The sequence below is a fragment of the Giraffa tippelskirchi genome, chromosome 11 (assembly GCF_054371585.1).
Source record: "Giraffa tippelskirchi isolate mGirTip1 chromosome 11, T2T-mGirTip1v1.2.pri, whole genome shotgun sequence".
NCBI classification, from domain to species: Eukaryota; Metazoa; Chordata; class Mammalia; order Artiodactyla; family Giraffidae; genus Giraffa; species Giraffa tippelskirchi.
Window position 1 is genome coordinate 72,982,501 of NC_137285.1, and position 20,628 is coordinate 73,003,128.

Here is a 20,628-nt window from a genome sequence, read left to right on the forward strand (position 1 = left end):
TGCCGCCGAGCTGGCGGTGCCCGCGTGTCCACCTGTCGGCCGGGCCTCTCGCACTCGCGACCTATGGCGCCCAGCCGCCAGCGCGCGCGCGTCGCCCGCCTGGCAGGGAGTCTGCCCCTACCCCCCCTTCCCTAACTCGGCCGCAGAGCCGCCAGGAGCCGCGGGTCGACGAGCCCGACGGGGCTCTATCCCCTCCCCCCCTTCCCTAACCCTGTCGACGAGCTGCGGGTGCCCGCGGGTCCACCTGCGGGCAGGGCCTCTCCCACTCGCGACCTCGCCCGCCGAGCCGCCAGCGCGCGCCCGTCGCCCGGCTGTCAGGCTGTCTGCCCCTCCCCCACTCCTCCCCTAACTCGGCCGCAGAGCCGCCAGGAGCCGCGGGTCGACGAGCCCGACGGGGTTCTATCCCCTCCCCCCCTTCCCTGACTCCCCCCCTTCCCTAACTCTCGACGAGCTGCGGGTGCCCGCGTGTCCACCTGCGGGCAGGGCCTCTCCCACTCGCGACCTCGCCCGCTGAGCCGCCAGCGCGCGCCCGTCGCCCGGCTGTCAGGCTATCTGCGCCTCCCCCCCCTTCCCTCATTCTGCCGCCGAGCTGGCGGTGCCCGCGTGTCCACCTGTCGGCCGGGCCTCTCGCACTCGCGACCTCTGTCGCCGAGCCGCCAGCGCGCGCGCGTCGCCCGCCTGGCAGGGACTCTGCCCCTCCTCCCTCCTTCCCTCACTCTGTCGACGAGCTGGCGGTGCCCGCGGGTCCACCTGTCGGCCGGGCCTCTCGCACTCGCGACCCCTGCCGCCGAGACGCCGGCACGCGCGCGTCGCCAGCCTGGCAGGGACTCTGCCCCTCCTCCCTCCTTCCCTCACTCTGTCGACGAGCTGGCGGTGCCCGCGTGTCCACCTGTCGGCCGGGCCTCTCGCACTCGCGACCTCTGGCGCCGAGCCGCCAGCGCGCGCGCGTCGCCCGCCTGGCAGGGACTCCGCCCCTCCTCCCTCCTTCCCTCACTCTGCCGCCGAGCTGGCGGTGCCCGCGGGTCCAGCTGTCGGCCGGGCCTCTCCCACTCGCGACCTCGCCCGCCGAGCCGCCAGCACGCGCCCGTCGCCCGGTTGTCAGGGTGTCTGCCCCTCCCCCCCCTTCCCTCACTCTGCCGCCGAGCTGGCGGTGCCCGCGTGTCCACCTGTCGGCCGGGCCTCTCGCACTCGCGACCTCTGCCGCCGAGCCGCCAGCGCGCGCGCGTCGCCCGCCTGGCAGGGACTCCGCCCCTCCTCCGTCCTTCCCTCACTCTGCCGCCGAGCTGGCGGTGCCCGCGGGTCCAGCTGTCGGCCGGGCCTCTCCCACTCGCGACCTCGCCCGCCGAGCCGCCAGCGCGCGCCCGTCGCCCGGTTGTCAGGGTGTCTGCCCCTCCCCCCCTTCCCTCACTCTGCCGCCGAGCTGGCGGTGCCCGCGTGTCCACCTGTCGGCCGGGCCTCTCGCACTCGCGACCTATGGCGCCCAGCCGCCAGCGCGCGCGCGTCGCCCGCCTGGCAGGGAGTCTGCCCCTCCCCCCCCTTCCCTAACTCGGCCGCAGAGCCGCCAGGAGCCGCGGGTCGACGAGCCCGACGGGGCTCTATCCCCTCCCCCCCTTCCCTAACCCTGTCGACGAGCTGCGGGTGCCCGCGGGTCCACCTGCGGGCAGGGCCTCTCCCACTCGCGACCTCGCCCGCCGAGCCGCCAGCGCGCGCCCGTCGCCCGGCTGTCAGGCTGTCTGCCCCTCCCCCCCTCCTCCCCTAACTCGGCCGCAGAGCCGCTTGGAGCCGCGGGTCGACGAGCCCGACGGGGTTCTAGCCCCTCCCCCCCTTCCCTAACTCCCCCCGTTCCCTAACCCTGTCGACGAGCTGCGGGTGCCCGCGGGTCCACCTGCGGGCAGGGCCTCTCCGACTCGCGACCTCGCCCGCCGAGCCGCCAGCGCGCGCCCGTCGCCCGGCTGTCAGGCTGTCTGCCCCTCCCCCACTCCTTCCCTAACTCGGCCGCAGAGCCGCCAGGAGCCGCGGGTCGACGAGCCCGACGGGGTTCTATCCCCTCCCCCCCTTCCCTGACTTCCCCCCTTCCCTAACTCTCGACGAGCTGCGGGTGCCCGCGTGTCCACCTGCGGGCAGGGCCTCTCCCACTCGCGACCTCGCCCGCCGAGCCGCCAGCGCGCGCCCGTCGCCCGGCTGTCAGGCTGTCTGCCCCTCCCCCACTCCTCCCCTAACTCGGCCGCAGAGCCACCAGGAGCCGCGGGTCGACGAGCCCGACGGGGTTCTATCCCCTCCCCCCCTTCCCTAACTCCCCCCCTTCCCTAACTCTCGACGAGCTGTGGGTGCCCGCGTGTCCACCTGCGGGCAGGGCCTCTCCCACTCGCGACCTCGCCCGCCGAGCCGCCAGCGCTCGCCCGTCGCCCGGCTGTCAGGCTATCTGCGCCTCCCCCCCCTTCCCTCATTCTGCCGCCGAGCTGGCGGTGCCCGCGTGTCCACCTGTCGGCCGGGCCTCTCGCACTCGCGACCTCTGTCGCCGAGCCGCCAGCGCGCGCGCGTCGCCCGCCTGGCAGGGACTCTGCCCCTCCTCCCTCCTTCCCTCACTCTGTCGACGAGCTGGCGGTGCCCGCGGGTCCACCTGTCGGCCGGGCCTCTCGCACTCGCGACCTCTGTCGCCGAGCCGCCAGCGCGCGCGCGTCGCCCGCCTGGCAGGGACTCTGCCCCTCCTCCCTCCTTCCCTCACTCTGTCGACGAGCTGGCGGTGCCCGCGGGTCCACCTGTCGGCCGGGCCTCTCGCACTCGCGACCCCTGCCGCCGAGACGCCGGCACGCGCGCGTCGCCAGCCTGGCAGGGACTCTGCCCCTCCTCCCTCCTTCCCTCACTCTGTCGACGAGCTGGCGGTGCCCGCGGGTCCACCTGTCGGCCGGGCCTCTCGCACTCGCGACCCCTGCCGCCGAGACGCCGGCACGCGCGCGTCGCCAGCCTGGCAGGGACTCTGCCCCTCCTCCCTCCTTCCCTCACTCTGTCGACGAGCTGGCGGTGCCCGCGTGTCCACCTGTCGGCCGGGCCTCTCGCACTCGCGACCTCTGGCGCCGAGCCGCCAGCGCGCGCGCGTCGCCCGCCTGGCTGGGACTCCGCCCCTCCTCCCTCCTTCCCTCACTCTGCCGCCGAGCTGGCGGTGCCCGCGTGTCCACCTGTCGGCCGGGCCTCTCGCACTCGCGACCTCTGCCGCCGAGCCGCCAGCGCGCGCGCGTCGCCCGCCTGGCAGGGACTCCGCCCCTCCTCCCTCCTTCCCTCACTCTGCCGCCGAGCTGGCGGTGCCCGCGGGTCCAGCTGTCGGCCGGGCCTCTCCCACTCGCGACCTCGCACGCCGAGCCGCCAGCGCGCGCCCGTCGCCCGGTTGTCAGGGTGTCTGCCCCTCCCCCCCTTCCCTCACTCTGCCGCCGAGCTGGCGGTGCCCGCGTGTCCACCTGTCGGCCGGGCCTCTCGCACTCGCGACCTATGGCGCCCAGCCGCCAGCGCGCGCGCGTCGCCCGCCTGGCAGGGAGTCTGCCCCTACCCCCCCTTCCCTAACTCGGCCGCAGAGCCGCCAGGAGCCGCGGGTCGACGAGCCCGACGGGGCTCTATCCCCTCCCCCCCTTCCCTAACCCTGTCGACGAGCTGCGGGTGCCCGCGGATCCACCTGCGGGCAGGGCCTCTCCCACTCGCGACCTCGCCCGCCGAGCCGCCAGCGCGCGCCCGTCGCCCGGCTGTCAGGCTGTCTGCCCCTCCCCCAGTCCTCCCCTAACTCGGCCGCAGAGCCGCCAGGAGCCGCGGGTCGACGAGCCCGACGGGGTTCTATCCCCTCCCCCCCTTCCCTGACTTCCCCCCTTCCCTAACTCTCGACGAGCTGCGGGTGCCCGCTTGTCCACCTGCGGGCAGGGCCTCTCCCACTCGCGACCTCGCCAGCCGAGGCGCCAGCGCGCGCCCGTCGCCCGGTTGTCAGGCTGTCTGCCCCTCCCCCCCTTCCCTCACTCTGCCGCCGAGCTGGCGGTGCCCGCGGGTCCAGCTGTCGGCCGGGCCTCTCCCACTCGCGACCTCGCCCGCCGAGCCGCCAGCACGCGCCCGTCGCCCGGTTGTCAGGGTGTCTGCCCCTCCCCCCCCTTCCCTCACTCTGCCGCCGAGCTGGCGGAGCCCGCGTGTCCACCTGTCGGCCGGGCCTCTCGCACTCGCGACCTCTGGCGCCGAGCCGCCAGCGCGCGCGCGTCGCCCGCCTGGCAGGGAGTCTGCCCCTCCCCCCCCTTCCCTAACTCGGCCGCAGAGCCGCCAGGAGCCGCGGGTCGACGAGCCCGACGGGGCTCTATCCCCTCCCCCCCTTCCCTAACCCTGTCGACGAGCTGCGGGTGCCCGCGGGTCCACCTGCGGGCAGGGCCTCTCCCACTCGCGACCTCGCCCGCCGAGCCGGCAGCGCGCGCCCGTCGCCCGGCTGTCAGGCTGTCTGCCCCTCCTCCCATCCTCCCCTAACTCGGCCGCAGAGCCGCTTGGAGCCGCGGGTCGACGAGCCCGACGGGGTTCTATCCCCTCCCCCCCTTCCCTAACTCCCCCCCTTCCCTAACTCTCGACGAGCTGCGGGTGCCCGCGTGTCCACCTGCGGGCAGGGCCTCTCCCACTCGCGACCTCGCCCGCCGATCCGCCAGCGCTCGCCCGTCGCCCGGCTGTCAGGCTGTCTGCGCCTCCCCCCCCTTCCCTCATTCTGCCGCCGAGCTGGCGGTGCCCGCGTGTCCACCTGTCGGCCGGGCCTCTCGCACTCGCGACCTCTGTCGCCGAGCCGCCAGCGCGCGCGCGTCGCCCGCCTGGCAGGGACTCTGCCCCTCCTCCCTCCTTCCCTCACTCTGTCGACGAGCTGGCGGTGCCCGCGGGTCCACCTGTCGGCCGGGCCTCTCGCACTCGCGACCCCTGCCGCCGAGACGCCGGCACGCGCGCGTCGCCAGCCTGGCAGGGACTCTGCCCCTCCTCCCTCCTTCCCTCACTCTGTCGACGAGCTGGCGGTGCCCGCGGGTCCACCTGTCGGCCGGGCCTCTCGCACTCGCGACCCCTGCCGCCGAGACGCCGGCACGCGCGCGTCGCCAGCCTGGCAGGGACTCTGCCCCTCCTCCCTCCTTCCCTCACTCTGTCGACGAGCTGGCGGTGCCCGCGTGTCCACCTGTCGGCCGGGCCTCTCGCACTCGCGACCTCTGGCGCCGAGCCGCCAGCGCGCGCGCGTCGCCCGCCTGGCTGGGACTCCGCCCCTCCTCCCTCCTTCCCTCACTCTGCCGCCGAGCTGGCGGTGCCCGCGTGTCCACCTGTCGGCCGGGCCTCTCGCACTCGCGACCTCTGCCGCCGAGCCGCCAGCGCGCGCGCGTCGCCCGCCTGGCAGGGACTCCGCCCCTCCTCCCTCCTTCCCTCACTCTGCCGCCGAGCTGGCGGTGCCCGCGGGTCCAGCTGTCGGCCGGGCCTCTCCCACTCGCGACCTCGCACGCCGAGCCGCCAGCGCGCGCCCGTCGCCCGGTTGTCAGGGTGTCTGCCCCTCCCCCCCTTCCCTCACTCTGCCGCCGAGCTGGCGGTGCCCGCGTGTCCACCTGTCGGCCGGGCCTCTCGCACTCGCGACCTATGGCGCCCAGCCGCCAGCGCGCGCGCGTCGCCCGCCTGGCAGGGAGTCTGCCCCTACCCCCCCTTCCCTAACTCGGCCGCAGAGCCGCCAGGAGCCGCGGGTCGACGAGCCCGACGGGGCTCTATCCCCTCCCCCCCTTCCCTAACCCTGTCGACGAGCTGCGGGTGCCCGCGGGTCCACCTGCGGGCAGGGCCTCTCCCACTCGCGACCTCGCCCGCCGAGCCGCCAGCGCGCGCCCGTCGCCCGGCTGTCAGGCTGTCTGCCCCTCCCCCACTCCTCCCCTAACTCGGCCGCAGAGCCGCCAGGAGCCGCGGGTCGACGAGCCCGACGGGGTTCTATCCCCTCCCCCCCTTCCCTGACTTCCCCCCTTCCCTAACTCTCGACGAGCTGCGGGTGCCCGCGTGTCCACCTGCGGGCAGGGCCTCTCCCACTCGCGACCTCGCCAGCCGAGGCGCCAGCGCGCGCCCGTCGCCCGGTTATCAGGCTGTCTGCCCCTCCCCCCCTTCCCTCACTCTGCCGCCGAGCTGGCGGTGCACGCGTGTCCAGCTGTCGGCCGGGCCTCTCCCACTCGCGACCTCGCCCGCCGAGCCGCCAGCACGCGCCCGTCGCCCGGTTGTCAGGGTGTCTGCCCCTCCCCCCCCTTCCCTCACTCTGCCGCCGAGCTGGCGGAGCCCGCGTGTCCACCTGTCGGCCGGGCCTCTCGCACTCGCGACCTCTGCCGCCGAGCCGCCAGCGCGCGCGCGTCGCCCGCCTGGCAGGGAGTCTGCCCCTCCCCCCCCTTCCCTAACTCGGCCGCAGAGCCGCCAGGAGCCGCGGGTCGACGAGCCCGACGGGGCTCTATCCCCTCCCCCCCTTCCCTAACCCTGTCGACGAGCTGCGGGTGCCCGCGGGTCCACCTGCGGGCAGGGCCTCTCCCACTCGCGACCTCGCCCGCCGAGCCGGCAGCGCGCGCCCGTCGCCCGGCTGTCAGGCTGTCTGCCCCTCCTCCCATCCTCCCCTAACTCGGCCGCAGAGCCGCTTGGAGCCGCGGGTCGACGAGCCCGACGGGGTTCTATCCCCTCCCCCCCTTCCCTAACTCCCCCCCTTCCCTAACTCTCGACGAGCTGCGGGTGCCCGCGTGTCCACCTGCGGGCAGGGCCTCTCCCACTCGCGACCTCGCCCGCCGATCCGCCAGCGCTCGCCCGTCGCCCGGCTGTCAGGCTGTCTGCGCCTCCCCCCCCTTCCCTCATTCTGCCGCCGAGCTGGCGGTGCCCGCGTGTCCACCTGTCGGCCGGGCCTCTCGCACTCGCGACCTCTGTCGCCGAGCCGCCAGCGCGCGCGCGTCGCCCGCCTGGCAGGGACTCTGCCCCTCCTCCCTCCTTCCCTCACTCTGTCGACGAGCTGGCGGTGCCCGCGGGTCCACCTGTCGGCCGGGCCTCTCGCACTCGCGACCCCTGCCGCCGAGACGCCGGCACGCGCGCGTCGCCAGCCTGGCAGGGACTCTGCCCCTCCTCCCTCCTTCCCTCACTCTGTCGACGAGCTGGCGGTGCCCGCGGGTCCACCTGTCGGCCGGGCCTCTCGCACTCGCGACCCCTGCCGCCGAGACGCCGGCACGCGCGCGTCGCCAGCCTGGCAGGGACTCTGCCCCTCCTCCCTCCTTCCCTCACTCTGTCGACGAGCTGGCGGTGCCCGCGTGTCCACCTGTCGGCCGGGCCTCTCGCACTCGCGACCTCTGGCGCCGAGCCGCCAGTGCGCGCGCGTCGCCCGCCTGGCTGGGACTCCGCCCCTCCTCCCTCCTTCCCTCACTCTGCCGCCGAGCTGGCGGTGCCCGCGTGTCCACCTGTCGGCCGGGCCTCTCGCACTCGCGACCTCTGCCGCCGAGCCGCCAGCGCGCGCGCGTCGCCCGCCTGGCAGGGACTCCGCCCCTCCTCCCTCCTTCCCTCACTCTGCCGCCGAGCTGGCGGTGCCCGCGGGTCCAGCTGTCGGCCGGGCCTCTCCCACTCGCGACCTCGCACGCCGAGCCGCCAGCGCGCGCCCGTCGCCCGGTTGTCAGGGTGTCTGCCCCTCCCCCCCTTCCCTCACTCTGCCGCCGAGCTGGCGGTGCCCGCGTGTCCACCTGTCGGCCGGGCCTCTCGCACTCGCGACCTATGGCGCCCAGCCGCCAGCGCGCGCGCGTCGCCCGCCTGGCAGGGAGTCTGCCCCTACCCCCCCTTCCCTAACTCGGCCGCAGAGCCGCCAGGAGCCGCGGGTCGACGAGCCCGACGGGGCTCTATCCCCTCCCCCCCTTCCCTAACCCTGTCGACGAGCTGCGGGTGCCCGCGGATCCACCTGCGGGCAGGGCCTCTCCCACTCGCGACCTCGCCCGCCGAGCCGCCAGCGCGCGCCCGTCGCCCGGCTGTCAGGCTGTCTGCCCCTCCCCCACTCCTCCCCTAACTCGGCCGCAGAGCCGCCAGGAGCCGCGGGTCGACGAGCCCGACGGGGTTCTATCCCCTCCCCCCCTTCCCTGACTTCCCCCCTTCCCTAACTCTCGACGAGCTGCGGGTGCCCGCGTGTCCACCTGTGGGCAGGGCCTCTCCCACTCGCGACCTCGCCAGCCGAGGCGCCAGCGCGCGCCCGTCGCCCGGTTGTCAGGCTGTCTGCCCCTCCCCCCTTCCCTCACTCTGCCGCCGAGCTGGCGGTGCCCGCGGGTCCAGCTGTCGGCCGGGTCTCTCCCACTCGCGACCTCGCCCGCCGAGCCGCCAGCACGCGCCCGTCGCCCGGTTGTCAGGGTGTCTGCCCCTCCCCCCCCTTCCCTCACTCTGCCGCCGAGCTGGCGGAGCCCGCGTGTCCACCTGTCGGCCGGGCCTCTCGCACTCGCGACCTCTGGCGCCGAGCCGCCAGCGCGCGCGCGTCGCCCGCCTGGCAGGGAGTCTGCCCCTCCCCCCCCTTCCCTAACTCGGCCGCAGAGCCGCCAGGAGCCGCGGGTCGACGAGCCCGACGGGGCTCTATCCCCTCCCCCCCTTCCCTAACCCTGTCGACGAGCTGCGGGTGCCCGCGGGTCCACCTGCGGGCAGGGCCTCTCCCACTCGCGACCTCGCCCGCCGAGCCGGCAGCGCGCGCCCGTCGCCCGGCTGTCAGGCTGTCTGCCCCTCCTCCCATCCTCCCCTAACTCGGCCGCAGAGCCGCTTGGAGCCGCGGGTCGACGAGCCCGACGGGGTTCTATCCCCTCCCCCCCTTCCCTAACTCCCCCCCTTCCCTAACTCTCGACGAGCTGCGGGTGCCCGCGTGTCCACCTGCGGGCAGGGCCTCTCCCACTCGCGACCTCGCCCGCCGATCCGCCAGCGCTCGCCCGTCGCCCGGCTGTCAGGCTGTCTGCGCCTCCCCCCCCTTCCCTCATTCTGCCGCCGAGCTGGCGGTGCCCGCGTGTCCACCTGTCGGCCGGGCCTCTCGCACTCGCGACCTCTGTCGCCGAGCCGCCAGCGCGCGCGCGTCGCCCGCCTGGCAGGGACTCTGCCCCTCCTCCCTCCTTCCCTCACTCTGTCGACGAGCTGGCGGTGCCCGCGGGTCCACCTGTCGGCCGGGCCTCTCGCACTCGCGACCCCTGCCGCCGAGACGCCGGCACGCGCGCGTCGCCAGCCTGGCAGGGACTCTGCCCCTCCTCCCTCCTTCCCTCACTCTGTCGACGAGCTGGCGGTGCCCGCGGGTCCACCTGTCGGCCGGGCCTCTCGCACTCGCGACCCCTGCCGCCGAGACGCCGGCACGCGCGCGTCGCCAGCCTGGCAGGGACTCTGCCCCTCCTCCCTCCTTCCCTCACTCTGTCGACGAGCTGGCGGTGCCCGCGTGTCCACCTGTCGGCCGGGCCTCTCGCACTCGCGACCTCTGGCGCCGAGCCGCCAGCGCGCGCGCGTCGCCCGCCTGGCTGGGACTCCGCCCCTCCTCCCTCCTTCCCTCACTCTGCCGCCGAGCTGGCGGTGCCCGCGTGTCCACCTGTCGGCCGGGCCTCTCGCACTCGCGACCTCTGCCGCCGAGCCGCCAGCGCGCGCGCGTCGCCCGCCTGGCAGGGACTCCGCCCCTCCTCCCTCCTTCCCTCACTCTGCCGCCGAGCTGGCGGTGCCCGCGGGTCCAGCTGTCGGCCGGGCCTCTCCCACTCGCGACCTCGCACGCCGAGCCGCCAGCGCGCGCCCGTCGCCCGGTTGTCAGGGTGTCTGCCCCTCCCCCCCTTCCCTCACTCTGCCGCCGAGCTGGCGGTGCCCGCGTGTCCACCTGTCGGCCGGGCCTCTCGCACTCGCGACCTATGGCGCCCAGCCGCCAGCGCGCGCGCGTCGCCCGCCTGGCAGGGAGTCTGCCCCTACCCCCCCTTCCCTAACTCGGCCGCAGAGCCGCCAGGAGCCGCGGGTCGACGAGCCCGACGGGGCTCTATCCCCTCCCCCCCTTCCCTAACCCTGTCGACGAGCTGCGGGTGCCCGCGGGTCCACCTGCGGGCAGGGCCTCTCCCACTCGCGACCTCGCCCGCCGAGCCGCCAGCGCGCGCCCGTCGCCCGGCTGTCAGGCTGTCTGCCCCTCCCCCACTCCTCCCCTAACTCGGCCGCAGAGCCGCCAGGAGCCGCGGGTCGACGAGCCCGACGGGGTTCTATCCCCTCCCCCCCTTCCCTGACTTCCCCCCTTCCCTAACTCTCGACGAGCTGCGGGTGCCCGCGTGTCCACCTGCGGGCAGGGCCTCTCCCACTCGCGACCTCGCCAGCCGAGGCGCCAGCGCGCGCCCGTCGCCCGGTTATCAGGCTGTCTGCCCCTCCCCCCCTTCCCTCACTCTGCCGCCGAGCTGGCGGTGCACGCGTGTCCAGCTGTCGGCCGGGCCTCTCCCACTCGCGACCTCGCCCGCCGAGCCGCCAGCACGCGCCCGTCGCCCGGTTGTCAGGGTGTCTGCCCCTCCCCCCCCTTCCCTCACTCTGCCGCCGAGCTGGCGGAGCCCGCGTGTCCACCTGTCGGCCGGGCCTCTCGCACTCGCGACCTCTGCCGCCGAGCCGCCAGCGCGCGCGCGTCGCCCGCCTGGCAGGGAGTCTGCCCCTCCCCCCCCTTCCCTAACTCGGCCGCAGAGCCGCCAGGAGCCGCGGGTCGACGAGCCCGACGGGGCTCTATCCCCTCCCCCCCTTCCCTAACCCTGTCGACGAGCTGCGGGTGCCCGCGGGTCCACCTGCGGGCAGGGCCTCTCCCACTCGCGACCTCGCCCGCCGAGCCGGCAGCGCGCGCCCGTCGCCCGGCTGTCAGGCTGTCTGCCCCTCCTCCCATCCTCCCCTAACTCGGCCGCAGAGCCGCTTGGAGCCGCGGGTCGACGAGCCCGACGGGGTTCTATCCCCTCCCCCCCTTCCCTAACTCCCCCCCTTCCCTAACTCTCGACGAGCTGCGGGTGCCCGCGTGTCCACCTGCGGGCAGGGCCTCTCCCACTCGCGACCTCGCCCGCCGATCCGCCAGCGCTCGCCCGTCGCCCGGCTGTCAGGCTGTCTGCGCCTCCCCCCCCTTCCCTCATTCTGCCGCCGAGCTGGCGGTGCCCGCGTGTCCACCTGTCGGCCGGGCCTCTCGCACTCGCGACCTCTGTCGCCGAGCCGCCAGCTCGCGCGCGTCGCCCGCCTGGCAGGGACTCTGCCCCTCCTCCCTCCTTCCCTCACTCTGTCGACGAGCTGGCGGTGCCCGCGGGTCTACCTGTCGGCCGGGCCTCTCGCACTCGCGACCCCTGCCGCCGAGACGCCGGCACGCGCGCGTCGCCAGCCTGGCAGGGACTCTGCCCCTCCTCCCTCCTTCCCTCACTCTGTCAACGAGCTGGCGGTGCCCGCGGGTCCACCTGTCGGCCGGGCCTCTCGCACTCGCGACCCCTGCCGCCGAGACGCCGGCACGCGCGCGTCGCCTGCCTGGCAGGGACTCTGCCCCTCCTCCCTCCTTCCCTCACTCTGTCGACGAGCTGGCGGTGCCCGCGTGTCCACCTGTCGGCCGGGCCTCTCGCACTCGCGACCTCTGGCGCCGAGCCGCCAGCGCGCGCGCGTCGCCCGCCTGGCTGGGACTCCGCCCCTCCTCCCTCCTTCCCTCACTCTGCCGCCGAGCTGGCGGTGCCCGCGTGTCCACCTGTCGGCCGGGCCTCTCGCACTCGCGACCTCTGCCGCCGAGCCGCCAGCGCGCGCGCGTCGCCCGCCTGGCAGGGACTCCGCCCCTCCTCCCTCCTTCCCTCACTCTGCCGCCGAGCTGGCGGTGCCCGCGGGTCCAGCTGTCGGCCGGGCCTCTCCCACTCGCGACCTCGCCCGCCGAGCCGCCAGCGCGCGCCCGTCGCCCGGTTGTCAGGGTGTCTGCCCCTCCCCCCCTTCCCTCACTCTGCCGCCGAGCTGGCGGTGCCCGCGTGTCCACCTGTCGGCCGGGCCTCTCGCACTCGCGACCTATGGCGCCCAGCCGCCAGCGCGCGCGCGTCGCCCGCCTGGCAGGGAGTCTGCCCCTCCCCCCCCTTCCCTAACTCGGCCGCAGAGCCGCCAGGAGCCGCGGGTCGACGAGCCCGACGGGGCTCTATCCCCTCCCCCCCTTCCCTAACCCTGTCGACGAGCTGCGGGTGCCCGCGGGTCCACCTGCGGGCAGGGCCTCTCCCACTCGCGACCTCGCCCGCCGAGCCGCCAGCGCGCGCCCGTCGCCCGGCTGTCAGGCTGTCTGCCCCTCCCCCCCTCCTCCCCTAACTCGGCCGCAGAGCCGCTTGGAGCCGCGGGTCGACGAGCCCGACGGGGTTCTAGCCCCTCCCCCCCTTCCCTAACTCCCCCCGTTCCCTAACCCTGTCGACGAGCTGCGGGTGCCCGCGGGTCCACCTGCGGGCAGGGCCTCTCCGACTCGCGACCTCGCCCGCCGAGCCGCCAGCGCGCGCCCGTCGCCCGGCTGTCAGGCTGTCTGCCCCTCCCCCACTCCTTCCCTAACTCGGCCGCAGAGCCGCCAGGAGCCGCGGGTCGACGAGCCCGACGGGGTTCTATCCCCTCCCCCCCTTCCCTGACTTCCCCCCTTCCCTAACTCTCGACGAGCTGCGGGTGCCCGCGTGTCCACCTGCGGGCAGGGCCTCTCCCACTCGCGACCTCGCCCGCCGAGCCGCCAGCGCGCGCCCGTCGCCCGGCTGTCAGGCTGTCTGCCCCTCCCCCACTCCTCCCCTAACTCGGCCGCAGAGCCACCAGGAGCCGCGGGTCGACGAGCCCGACGGGGTTCTATCCCCTCCCCCCCTTCCCTAACTCCCCCCCTTCCCTAACTCTCGACGAGCTGCGGGTGCCCGCGTGTCCACCTGCGGGCAGGGCCTCTCCCACTCGCGACCTCGCCCGCCGAGCCGCCAGCGCTCGCCCGTCGCCCGGCTGTCAGGCTATCTGCGCCTCCCCCCCCTTCCCTCATTCTGCCGCCGAGCTGGCGGTGCCCGCGTGTCCACCTGTCGGCCGGGCCTCTCGCACTCGCGACCTCTGTCGCCGAGCCGCCAGCGCGCGCGCGTCGCCCGCCTGGCAGGGACTCTGCCCCTCCTCCCTCCTTCCCTCACTCTGTCGACGAGCTGGCGGTGCCCGCGGGTCCACCTGTCGGCCGGGCCTCTCGCACTCGCGACCTCTGTCGCCGAGCCGCCAGCGCGCGCGCGTCGCCCGCCTGGCAGGGACTCTGCCCCTCCTCCCTCCTTCCCTCACTCTGTAGACGAGCTGGCGGTGCCCGCGGGTCCACCTGTCGGCCGGGCCTCTCGCACTCGCGACCCCTGCCGCCGAGACGCCGGCACGCGCGCGTCGCCAGCCTGGCAGGGACTCTGCCCCTCCTCCCTCCTTCCCTCACTCTGTCGACGAGCTGGCGGTGCCCGCGGGTCCACCTGTCGGCCGGGCCTCTCGCACTCGCGACCCCTGCCGCCGAGACGCCGGCACGCGCGCGTCGCCAGCCTGGCAGGGACTCTGCCCCTCCTCCCTCCTTCCCTCACTCTGTCGACGAGCTGGCGGTGCCCGCGTGTCCACCTGTCGGCCGGGCCTCTCGCACTCGCGACCTCTGGCGCCGAGCCGCCAGCGCGCGCGCGTCGCCCGCCTGGCTGGGACTCCGCCCCTCCTCCCTCCTTCCCTCACTCTGCCGCCGAGCTGGCGGTGCCCGCGTGTCCACCTGTCGGCCGGGCCTCTCGCACTCGCGACCTCTGCCGCCGAGCCGCCAGCGCGCGCGCGTCGCCCGCCTGGCAGGGACTCCGCCCCTCCTCCCTCCTTCCCTCACTCTGCCGCCGAGCTGGCGGTGCCCGCGGGTCCAGCTGTCGGCCGGGCCTCTCCCACTCGCGACCTCGCACGCCGAGCCGCCAGCGCGCGCCCGTCGCCCGGTTGTCAGGGTGTCTGCCCCTCCCCCCCTTCCCTCACTCTGCCGCCGAGCTGGCGGTGCCCGCGTGTCCACCTGTCGGCCGGGCCTCTCGCACTCGCGACCTATGGCGCCCAGCCGCCAGCGCGCGCGCGTCGCCCGCCTGGCAGGGAGTCTGCCCCTACCCCCCCTTCCCTAACTCGGCCGCAGAGCCGCCAGGAGCCGCGGGTCGACGAGCCCGACGGGGCTCTATCCCCTCCCCCCCTTCCCTAACCCTGTCGACGAGCTGCGGGTGCCCGCGGATCCACCTGCGGGCAGGGCCTCTCCCACTCGCGACCTCGCCCGCCGAGCCGCCAGCGCGCGCCCGTCGCCCGGCTGTCAGGCTGTCTGCCCCTCCCCCAGTCCTCCCCTAACTCGGCCGCAGAGCCGCCAGGAGCCGCGGGTCGACGAGCCCGACGGGGTTCTATCCCCTCCCCCCCTTCCCTGACTTCCCCCCTTCCCTAACTCTCGACGAGCTGCGGGTGCCCGCTTGTCCACCTGCGGGCAGGGCCTCTCCCACTCGCGACCTCGCCAGCCGAGGCGCCAGCGCGCGCCCGTCGCCCGGTTGTCAGGCTGTCTGCCCCTCCCCCCCTTCCCTCACTCTGCCGCCGAGCTGGCGGTGCCCGCGGGTCCAGCTGTCGGCCGGGCCTCTCCCACTCGCGACCTCGCCCGCCGAGCCGCCAGCACGCGCCCGTCGCCCGGTTGTCAGGGTGTCTGCCCCTCCCCCCCCTTCCCTCACTCTGCCGCCGAGCTGGCGGAGCCCGCGTGTCCACCTGTCGGCCGGGCCTCTCGCACTCGCGACCTCTGGCGCCGAGCCGCCAGCGCGCGCGCGTCGCCCGCCTGGCAGGGAGTCTGCCCCTCCCCCCCCTTCCCTAACTCGGCCGCAGAGCCGCCAGGAGCCGCGGGTCGACGAGCCCGACGGGGCTCTATCCCCTCCCCCCCTTCCCTAACCCTGTCGACGAGCTGCGGGTGCCCGCGGGTCCACCTGCGGGCAGGGCCTCTCCCACTCGCGACCTCGCCCGCCGAGCCGGCAGCGCGCGCCCGTCGCCCGGCTGTCAGGCTGTCTGCCCCTCCTCCCATCCTCCCCTAACTCGGCCGCAGAGCCGCTTGGAGCCGCGGGTCGACGAGCCCGACGGGGTTCTATCCCCTCCCCCCTTCCCTAACTCCCCCCCTTCCCTAACTCTCGACGAGCTGCGGGTGCCCGCGTGTCCACCTGCGGGCAGGGCCTCTCCCACTCGCGACCTCGCCCGCCGATCCGCCAGCGCTCGCCCGTCGCCCGGCTGTCAGGCTGTCTGCGCCTCCCCCCCTTCCCTCATTCTGCCGCCGAGCTGGCGGTGCCCGCGTGTCCACCTGTCGGCCGGGCCTCTCGCACTCGCGACCTCTGTCGCCGAGCCGCCAGCGCGCGCGCGTCGCCCGCCTGGCAGGGACTCTGCCCCTCCTCCCTCCTTCCCTCACTCTGTCGACGAGCTGGCGGTGCCCGCGGGTCCACCTGTCGGCCGGGCCTCTCGCACTCGCGACCCCTGCCGCCGAGACGCCGGCACGCGCGCGTCGCCAGCCTGGCAGGGACTCTGCCCCTCCTCCCTCCTTCCCTCACTCTGTCGACGAGCTGGCGGTGCCCGCGGGTCCACCTGTCGGCCGGGCCTCTCGCACTCGCGACCCCTGCCGCCGAGACGCCGGCACGCGCGCGTCGCCAGCCTGGCAGGGACTCTGCCCCTCCTCCCTCCTTCCCTCACTCTGTCGACGAGCTGGCGGTGCCCGCGTGTCCACCTGTCGGCCGGGCCTCTCGCACTCGCGACCTCTGGCGCCGAGCCGCCAGCGCGCGCGCGTCGCCCGCCTGGCTGGGACTCCGCCCCTCCTCCCTCCTTCCCTCACTCTGCCGCCGAGCTGGCGGTGCCCGCGTGTCCACCTGTCGGCCGGGCCTCTCGCACTCGCGACCTCTGCCGCCGAGCCGCCAGCGCGCGCGCGTCGCCCGCCTGGCAGGGACTCCGCCCCTCCTCCCTCCTTCCCTCACTCTGCCGCCGAGCTGGCGGTGCCCGCGGGTCCAGCTGTCGGCCGGGCCTCTCCCACTCGCGACCTCGCACGCCGAGCCGCCAGCGCGCGCCCGTCGCCCGGTTGTCAGGGTGTCTGCCCCTCCCCCCCTTCCCTCACTCTGCCGCCGAGCTGGCGGTGCCCGCGTGTCCACCTGTCGGCCGGGCCTCTCGCACTCGCGACCTATGGCGCCCAGCCCCCAGCGCGCGCGCGTCGCCCGCCTGGCAGGGAGTCTGCCCCTACCCCCCCTTCCCTAACTCGGCCGCAGAGCCGCCAGGAGCCGCGGGTCGACGAGCCCGACGGGGCTCTATCCCCTCCCCCCCTTCCCTAACCCTGTCGACGAGCTGCGGGTGCCCGCGGGTCCACCTGCGGGCAGGGCCTCTCCCACTCGCGACCTCGCCCGCCGAGCCGCCAGCGCGCGCCCGTCGCCCGGCTGTCAGGCTGTCTGCCCCTCCCCCACTCCTCCCCTAACTCGGCCGCAGAGCCGCCAGGAGCCGCGGGTCGACGAGCCCGACGGGGTTCTATCCCCTCCCCCCCTTCCCTGACTTCCCCCCTTCCCTAACTCTCGACGAGCTGCGGGTGCCCGCGTGTCCACCTGCGGGCAGGGCCTCTCCCACTCGCGACCTCGCCAGCCGAGGCGCCAGCGCGCGCCCGTCGCCCGGTTGTCAGGCTGTCTGCCCCTCCCCCCCTTCCCTCACTCTGCCGCCGAGCTGGCGGTGCCCGCGGGTCCAGCTGTCGGCCGGGCCTCTCCCACTCGCGACCTCGCCCGCCGAGCCGCCAGCACGCGCCCGTCGCCCGGTTGTCAGGGTGTCTGCCCCTCCCCCCCCTTCCCTCACTCTGCCGCCGAGCTGGCGGAGCCCGCGTGTCCACCTGTCGGCCGGGCCTCTCGCACTCGCGACCTCTGCCGCCGAGCCGCCAGCGCGCGCGCGTCGCCCGCCTGGCAGGGAGTCTGCCCCTCCCCCCCCTTCCCTAACTCGGCCGCAGAGCCGCCAGGAGCCGCGGGTCGACGAGCCCGACGGGGCTCTATCCCCTCCCCCCATTCCCTAACCCTGTCGACGAGCTGCGGGTGCCCGCGGGTGCACCTGCGGGCAGGGCCTCTCCCACTCGCGACCTCGCCCGCCGAGCCGCCAGCGCGCGCCCGTCGCCCGGCTGTCAGGCTGTCTGCCCCTCCCCCACTCCTCCCCTAACTCGGCCGCAGAGCCGCCAGGAGCCGCGGGTCGACGAGCCCGACGGGGTTCTATCCCCTCCCCCCCTTCCCTGACTTCCCCCCTTCCCTAACTCTCGACGAGCTGCGGGTGCCCGCGGGTCCACCTGCGGGCAGGGCCTCTCCCACTCGCGACCTCGCCCGCCGATCCGCCAGCGCTCGCCCGTCGCCCGGCTGTCAGGCTGTCTGCGCCTCCCCCCCCTTCCCTCATTCTGCCGCCGAGCTGGCGGTGCCCGCGTGTCCACCTGTCGGCCGGGCCTCTCGCACTCGCGACCTCTGTCGCCGAGCCGCCAGCGCGCGCGCGTCGCCCGCCTGGCAGGGACTCTGCCCCTCCTCCCTCCTTCCCTCACTCTGTCGACGAGCTGGCGGTGCCCGCGGGTCCACCTGTCGGCCGGGCCTCTCGCACTCGCGACCCCTGCCGCCGAGACGCCGGCACGCGCGCGTCGCCAGCCTGGCAGGGACTCTGCCCCTCCTCCCTCCTTCCCTCACTCTGTCGACGAGCTGGCGGTGCCCGCGGGTCCACCTGTCGGCCGGGCCTCTCGCACTCGCGACCCCTGCCGCCGAGACGCCGGCACGCGCGCGTCGCCAGCCTGGCAGGGACTCTGCCCCTCCTCCCTCTTTCCCTCACTCTGTCGACGAGCTGGCGGTGCCCGCGTGTCCACCTGTCGGCCGGGCCTCTCGCACTCGCGACCTCTGGCGCCGAGCCGCCAGCGCGCGCGCGTCGCCCGCCTGGCTGGGACTCCGCCCCTCCTCCCTCCTTCCCTCACTCTGCCGCCGAGCTGGCGGTGCCCGCGTGTCCACCTGTCGGCCGGGCCTCTCGCACTCGCGACCTCTGCCGCCGAGCCGCCAGCGCGCGCGCGTCGCCCGCCTGGCAGGGACTCCGCCCCTCCTCCCTCCTTCCCTCACTCTGCCGCCGAGCTGGCGGTGCCCGCGGGTCCAGCTGTCGGCCGGGCCTCTCCCACTCGCGACCTCGCACGCCGAGCCGCCAGCGCGCGCCCGTCGCCCGGTTGTCAGGGTGTCTGCCCCTCCCCCCCTTCCCTCACTCTGCCGCCGAGCTGGCGGTGCCCGCGTGTCCACCTGTCGGCCGGGCCTCTCGCACTCGCGACCTATGGCGCCCAGCCGCCAGCGCGCGCGCGTCGCCCGCCTGGCAGGGAGTCTGCCCCTACCCCCCCTTCCCTAACTCGGCCGCAGAGCCGCCAGGAGCCGCGGGTCGACGAGCCCGACGGGGCTCTATCCCCTCCCCCCCTTCCCTAACCCTGTCGACGAGCTGCGGGTGCCCGCGGGTCCACCTGCGGGCAGGGCCTCTCCCACTCGCGACCTCGCCCGCCGAGCCGCCAGCGCGCGCCCGTCGCCCGGCTGTCAGGCTGTCTGCCCCTCCCCCACTCCTCCCCTAACTCGGCCGCAGAGCCGCCAGGAGCCGCGGGTCGACGAGCCCGACGGGGTTCTATCCCCTCCCCCCCTTCCCTGACTTCCCCCCTTCCCTAACTCTCGACGAGCTGCGGGTGCCCGCGTGTCCACCTGCGGGCAGGGCCTCTCCCACTCGCGACCTCGCCAGCCGAGGCGCCAGCGCGCGCCCGTCGCCCGGTTGTCAGGCTGTCTGCCCCTCCCCCCCTTCCCTCACTCTGCCGCCGAGCTGGCGGTGCCCGCGGGTCCAGCTGTCGGCCGGGCCTCTCCCACTCGCGACCTCGCCCGCCGAGCCGCCAGCACGCGCCCGTCGCCCGGTTGTCAGGGTGTCTGCCCCTCCCCCCCCTTCCCTCACTCTGCCGCCGAGCTGGCGGAGCCCGCGTGTCCACCTGTCGGCCGGGCCTCTCGCACTCGCGACCTCTGCCGCCGAGCCGCCAGCGCGCGCGCGTCGCCCGCCTGGCAGGGAGTCTGCCCCTCCCCCCCCTTCCCTAACTCGGCCGCAGAGCCGCCAGGAGCCGCGGGTCGACGAGCCCGACGGGGCTCTATCCCCTCCCCCCCTTCCCTAACCCTGTCGACGAGCTGCGGGTGCCCGCGGGTGCACCTGCGGGCAGGGCCTCTCCCACTCGCGACCTCGCCCGCCGAGCCGCCAGCGCGCGCCCGTCGCCCGGCTGTCAGGCTGTCTGCCCCTCCCCCACTCCTCCCCTAACTCGGCCGCAGAGCCGCCAGGAGCCGCGGGTCGACGAGCCCGACGGGGTTCTATCCCCTCCCCCCCTTCCCTGACTTCCCCCCTTCCCTAACTCTCGACGAGCTGCGGGTGCCCGCGGGTCCACCTGCGGGCAGGGCCTCTCCCACTCGCGACCTCGCCCGCCGAGCCGCCAGCGCGCGCCCGTCGCCCGGCTGTCAGGCTGTCTGCCCCTCCCCCCCTTCCCTCACTCTGCCGCCGAGCTGGCGGTGCCCGCGTGTCCACCTGTCGGCCGGGCCTCTCGCACTCGCGACCTCTGCCGCCGAGCCGCCAGCGCGCGCGCGTCGCCCGCCTGGCAGGGACTCCGCCCCTCCTCCCTCCTTCCCTCACTCTGCCGCCGAGCTGGCGGTGCCCGCGGGTCCAGCTGTCGGCCGGGCCTCTCCCACTCGCGACCTCGCCCGCCGAGCCGCCAGCACGCGCCCGTCGCCCGGTTGTCAGGGTGTCTGCCCCTCCCCCTCCTTCCCTCACTCTGCCGCCGAGCTGGCGGTGCCCGGGGGTCCACCTGTCGGCCGGGCCTCTCGCACTCGCGACCTCTGCCGCCGAGCCTCCAGCGCGCGCGCGTCGCCCGCCTGGCAGGGACTCCGCCCCTCCTCCCTCCTTCCCTCACTCTGCCGCCGAGCTGGCGGTGCCCGCGGGTCCAGCTGTCGGCCGGGCCTCTCGCACTCGCGACCTCTGGCGCCGAGCCGCCAGCGCGCGCCCGTCGCCCGGGTGTCAGGGTGTCTGCCCTTCCTCCCTCCTTCCCTCACTCTGCCGCCGAGCTGGCGGTGCCCGCGTGTCCACCTGTCGGCCGGGCCTCTCGCACTCGCGACCTCTGCCGCCGAGCCGCCAGCGCGCGCGCGTCGCCCGCCTGGCAGGGACTCCGCCCCTCCTCCCTCCTTCCCTCACTCTGCCGCCGAGCTGGCGGTGCCCGCGGGTCCAGCTGTCGGCCGGGCCTCTCCCACTCGCGACCTCGCCCGCCGAGCCGCCAGCGCGCGCCCGTCGCCCGGGTGTCAGGGTGTCTGCCCCTCCCCCCCTTCCCTCACTCTGCCGCCGAGCTGGCGGTGCCCGCGTGTCCACCTGTCGGCCGGGCCTCTCGCACTCGCGACCTATGGCGCCCAGCCGCCAGCGCGCGCGCGTCGCCCGCCTGGCAGGGAGTCTGCCCCTCCCCCCCCTTCCCTAACTCGGCCGCAGAGCCGCCAGGAGCCGCGGGTCGACGAGCCCGACGGGGCTCTATCCCCTCCCCCCCTTCCCTAACCCTGTCGACGAGCTGCGGGTGCCCGCGGGTCCACCTGCGGGCAGGGCCTCTCCCACTCGCGACCTCGCCCGCCGAGCCGGCAGCGCGCGCCCGTCGCCCGGCTG